This window comes from Cnephaeus nilssonii (genome assembly GCF_951640355.1).
Source record: "Cnephaeus nilssonii genome assembly, chromosome: 13".
NCBI lineage: Eukaryota > Metazoa > Chordata > Mammalia > Chiroptera > Vespertilionidae > Cnephaeus > Cnephaeus nilssonii.
The window spans coordinates 26,757,892-26,762,989 of NC_137084.1; positions in this window are offsets into that span (position 1 = coordinate 26,757,892).

Consider the following 5,098-nt stretch of genomic DNA (forward strand, 5'->3'; position numbering starts at 1 on the left):
TCTTTAGGTCGCCTAGGACCGTGGTCGGCAAACTGCGGCTCGCGAGCCACGTGCGGCTCTTTGGCCCCCTGAGTGTGGCTCTTCCACAAAATACCATGGCCTGGGCGAGTCTATTTTGAAGAAGTGGCGTTAGAAGGAGTTTAAGTTTAAAAAATTTGGCTCTCAAAAGAAATTTCAATCGTTGTACTGTTGATATTTGGCTCTGTTGACTAATGAGTTTGCCGACCATGGCCTAGGCTATGCCCCATGTAGCTGAAGAAGCTGAAACCAAAGTAAGTGAAGTATTGTCCACTTGTGTTAGCTTTGGCCCCCTCAGAGAAGAGAAAAGGGAGTGAATAAGTTATTGAACACCCACTGTGAGCTTTCCTCTTGCACACAGGACGCCAATTTTTCTAAACAGCCATCCTCTGAGCAAAGGTATTTTATTTTCCATTTATCAAATGAGGAGATTGAGGCTAAATTTCTTACATTTTCCATTTACCACCTTTCCTTACTCATAAAGGAATAAAACTGGCTCTCTCCCTCCTAATTATCTTCCCTCCCTCTTTCTCTAATTATCTTTTGGTTGTTGTTTTTCTCCTGCTTCACATTAAAACACTGAAGATGTGAACAACTAAACTTATTTAAAGGGCTAGAGTAATACTATCATTTAAGCATTCACTTTCAATTAGGCACTTGTTACTAGAATACCAAAAAAATAACAGAATGCTGTACCTGAATTTCTACTGGGAAAAAACAACAAGGCAGGTGCACATTGTAGCTCTGGTAACTGTGGTGGAGTAAAGATGCCATGAACCATGGGATGGAGGTGGCAACATGTTCATTCTGGAGAAAAAGCACATCCAGCTGTGGAACATACTCATGTTGGGAAATAGAAAGCAAAATGAAAGGCATAAACTATACTTAAAGTCAAAGAGAATCATTTCTCTCCCCCGTAATCCTGTTATTCTTGGCAGCTTCAGGGAGCTGCTGAGTGAACAGCACACAACGGAGACACCCTTGGCAGTGCACACAGGTATGCTAGTCCTTTACTAATTACTAAACAAAAACGTCAACAAAGGTGGGAGAAATAATTTGACATACACTTATAATCAAAACATTCTAATAATTTATTTTATTCATGTCGTTTGGGAAATGGTGCTGTTGTTACTGGCACAGTTCAATGACATGGCATAATTAAATTACGCACTTTTACATCTGATTATTGAAAATTAGAGCATTCAAATGACTATAACCTAACCAGTTTAAGGCCCCCACTTTATTCTGTACCGCAATGACCACGTATGTGATATATGGGTACTCAAAAGAGCAACCCCCAAATGTATGACTAATATTAGGTATAGGTGTTTATTTTTAGAGATCCTCTCTTAATCCCCATAAATTTAGCAATTTTTTTCTACTCACTTCCTCATCAAGGATCCAATTGGTTTTTATATATTTACAACTATGTTTCGGTAAATTTTATAGTAATAAATATATTACCATCCCAATTCATAAAAGGGTACATACATAGCAATCGAATTTCCAAAATATGCCTGAACAAAGACTTTATTATAGTCATCTTTTATTAATTGGGAGAGGTTGAAACAGCCTTTAAAACACACACACACACACACACACACACACACACACAATCTTTAATAGGAATTGTCCATTACATTGATATTTATCAATTAAATATTTCTTACAGTTAGTAGAAGTAACCATTTCGGGTGCATGCTCACACTTATGTGATTTTCTTAAATCATATACCCACTTGGGGAATGATCTTAGTTCTCTTAAGAGACAGAAGCAAACTTAAGAATTTGTTTAGCTATAAACAACTGAAACTCCAACAAATAATGACTTTAACGTAACATGTGTTTGATCTTGGACTTCCAGACTCCAGAACTGTGAGGAACAAATTCCTGTTTTTTATAAGCTACCCAGTCTGTGGCATTTTGTTAGAACAGCCCAAATGGACTAAGAAAGTTGGTACTGAGAAGCTGGGATGCTACTGAAACAAATACCAGCTTCCTCCTATTTGAACTTCCCTGATAGATCAGGACCCCTGGGGTCAATCAGTTCCTTTTCTCTGTCTGACCAGGTATTGTGCTGCTGATTTTAATGAGCAGGATTCTGTCTTTCAGGAACTGGCTTCAGAAGACATGGCCATACGGGAGCTGGGATTCAGCCTGAAAGTCTTTTTCGCCTTGATGCTGCCTCCCTCCAAGAGCTGCCCAGGGCACGGTTTCAGGGAAGCTGATACACTAATTTACAACCACCTCAAGCAAGCAAACTGCCAGTCCCTGACACCCTCTAACACAGGGGCAATGTCAGCTATTTCACTTCTCTCACAATCCACTCACAAGTTACCTGCACATCTGTTAATGACCATTTTTCCCCAAACTTGAATATGTTAAAGAGCTTCAGGGACAGTGAAGTCCAATTTACTGTAATTACATAACTTCTGAAACTTGGGCCCCTTTAGCAAAAGCCTTCAAAATCTACTCCAAAGCAAACCTGCAGTGATCTATGCATGACATCCAGAGAGGAACATATTTATCCTAGCCTTAGGGATTATGTGCTTGAATTCCCTTGAACTGCATTTAAATGAGCTGGACTACGCCTCATAATAAGAACTCAATGGTTCACTGTACAGTCAGAACCGCTGTAGATCACTAAAACTAGTATGTGGAATAGAAATGTGGCCAAATTATGCAAAAGGTATGTTTTTTTCTGAAAAGCATTTATGCCGAAGGACAAGAGGAATATTATATTTCTCATCATTTGCTCCATTACCTCAGCCCCTGTGATTGCCAGCTCTAATTATGTCATTATGAAAATTGTCTCCTGGGAGACTACTAGGATTTTTGTTCTGCAACCTCATCTGATGCAATTATTTGCAAAACTCTAGAAGTAAATTAGGTTACTTTTCCATTTTTCTACCTGGATGGTTTAGAGCTATCACTAATTGCGATGAGTCAGAAATCTTAATAAAAGAAACTTTGCACTCAGGCCAGCTCCTCTGATAATAAAAAACATTCCTTTATTGCAGCCAAGGAGTGAATTGTGCACTAATTATTGGCATAGAGTGGATTTTCATTGTGTGTTGTGTGTCTGTGTGTGCGTGCACTGACATCCACACTAGGTCACGTCCATTTCTTCATCCAGTCTGCTCTCCACCCATCTCCTTCTTGATCTCTGCTTCAGAGGCTGACTTGTATGGACTTTGAATACCCTCTGGCTTCCACTTGGATGTACCCAATAGGTAGCCCCAACAGTGGCTCAAAAGAGCAGGAGAGTAAGATCATGGTATTGATTCCATGCGCTGTCCGCTTTCAAGTAACCTGTGTCTCTTGATCAAACATCTTTGCTCCCATCAAGATGAACATCTTATGTAATTTTATCCATAGTTGAAGAAAAAGGGGGAGTTTTCACTGCCAACTCCAGCACAAATTCCAGTGGAATCTGGTTCAGCTGCCCAAAGGTGGACCACCTCCCTTCCCTTCCTATCCAATTCCCCCAATCCCTGTGACCACGGAGGGACCCTCCTGTTTCCAACAGGGGAGGCCTGTCACCAGAAAAATGGAAAAATGAGAATTTACCAAGTAGACAGAAACCACAGTTACCACAGGGACTCAGGCTTTTATCTGAAAAGTCAAGCAATTCTATTCTCCCCATTGGCTCATAAGAATGATAAAGGTCAGTAATATATGTAAAGCAACTGGCACACCACAGATGCTGAATAAATACCAGGTTCCCGGGTTATACAGTCCTTCCTCTAAGTACAGGGAAGCTGCTGACAAAGGACCAGAAGAACTAGGAGTGTGTGTGTATATGTGTGTGTGTGTGTGTGTGTGTGTGTGTGTGTGTGTGTGTGTTTTCCCCATCCATTGTACTTTTGAAATATTGGACTCCATGACAAGTTGCTCCTCTGTACTCTGTTTTTCTAAGATGACACCCCCTCCTATCCATCCCACCCTCCTTGACTCAGGCAATGCCCTGGTGGTTTCTGCTGCTCCAGAGGGGGTCCCACAGCAGTTGCATGCCATCCAGTGGCTTTTAACCATGTGGTCCACAGTGAGAAATACATTTTGCATTTACACTCGCCCTCATTACATATCACAAAAATGGAATACATTTCCACATAATAGCACCCTTACTAGATGTGATGTGCTCTCACATCTTGTGTTCCTTTATAAAATTAAAAAAAGAAAGTCAATTGTGGATCATTAAATTGGCTTTTTTCTCTTTTAATTTCATTTTTCAATTACAGTTAACATCATTTGACTTTAAGACCCTTTAAAATGTCATGATCCTCACTTAAAAAAAACAACAACACTAGTTTTGGTGGGGGTAAGGAGGGTGGGGAATAGGGAAACTGGTGTTTTCTCCCTCTATTAATTTTACAGGTCTTCTCTCAGTGTTTTAAGGGTGCCCCCTTGTGGTTGTCCAATGGAGAAGCTGTGTGGCCCAGGGTATTAATCATTCCCAAAATGCACAGGTGGAATGACAAAGAGTAGAAAGACAACAAGCAACTTGGTGATACTCTCACCCATAAGAAGTAAAACAAGGGCTACTTGATGGCATGTACGTGGCATTTAAAAGTCGAGGACTTGAAAATGTATGAATCTGCGAACAAATCTCTTACTTACTATGTAATAATGCCATATTACTTAGCATCTCCAGTCCTCAGCCATATCTTTTGTAAACTAGAGATCAGAATAGCACAATATATTTTTCACAAAATTTTTATAATTGAGTGTACTCATGTATGAGAACTGAAATAACCCGCTGTATAATTTAGGATGTAAACAACAGCCTCCAATAAATTTCCTAAAACACAGCCTTTATATTCACATATCTCCAGTCTCCTACCCACTGAAGCCCTCCCCAGTTACGACCAGAAATCCAAGTGCTTCCTCTTGTCGGAAGAGCATGTTCTCTCTCCTTGTCTCTGGAGCCAGAGCTCAGATACGCCCCTGGAGGCTGGGGGGTTCTAAAACTGCCTGTGCCACCTGAAGTTGGTTGCCCCAACACAATACTCTATGCTATGTGAACATCATGGCTACTGCCAAAGCCAAAGCCTGATTGACACAGAAGACGCCGAGACATT